This window comes from Anneissia japonica, unplaced genomic scaffold, assembly GCF_011630105.1.
Source record: "Anneissia japonica isolate Jap-2015-1 unplaced genomic scaffold, ASM1163010v1 scaffold287727_len1644234_cov201, whole genome shotgun sequence".
Taxonomy (NCBI): Eukaryota; Metazoa; Echinodermata; class Crinoidea; order Comatulida; family Comatulidae; genus Anneissia; species Anneissia japonica.
Genome location: NW_022713615.1, coordinates 1,549,895 through 1,550,500, shown reverse-complemented (window position 1 = coordinate 1,550,500; position 606 = coordinate 1,549,895). Strand labels below are relative to the sequence as shown.

At 41.1% G+C, this 606-nt stretch overlaps 1 protein-coding gene across 1 annotated transcript in view; it reads right to left on the bottom strand.

Moving 5' to 3' along the window:
• Positions 1 to 606, bottom strand: part of LOC117108550 — an 18,560-nt gene that overhangs the window by 11,805 nt on the left and 6,149 nt on the right. The window lies entirely within an intron of this gene.

Here is a 606-nt window from a genome sequence, read left to right as displayed (position 1 = left end):
GCCGAAGACCTGGGTAGTTGAATATGGGTATGCCCATATTAATTTCGTATTGGGCCCATGTGCCAAATATCTGGGAAAATACTTATGGGTATGCCCACATATAATATACATGGGACCCATATTCCAAAAACATGGGCAAGTAAATATGGGAAGCCCATATTTAATCCAGATGGAGCCCATGTGCCAAATATGTGGGCAGTTACATATGGGCATGCTCATATTTAATTTGCATGTGACCCATATGCCAAATAACTGGGCATATAATTATGGGAATGCCCAAATTTAATCCACATGGGTTCCATGTGCCAAATATCTGGGAAAATACATATTGGCATGCCCATATTTATCTACATGGGGCCCACATGCTAAAGACCTGGGTAGTTGAACACGGGTATGCCCATATTAATTTCGCATTGGGCCCATGTGCCAAATATCTGGGAAAATACTTATGGGCATGCCCACATATAATATACATGGGACCCATATGTCAATTACCTGGGCAAGTAAATATGGGAGGCCCATATTTAATCTAAATGGAGTGAAGTTACATATGGGCATACCCATATTTAATTTGCATGGGACCCATATGCCAAATAACTGGGCATA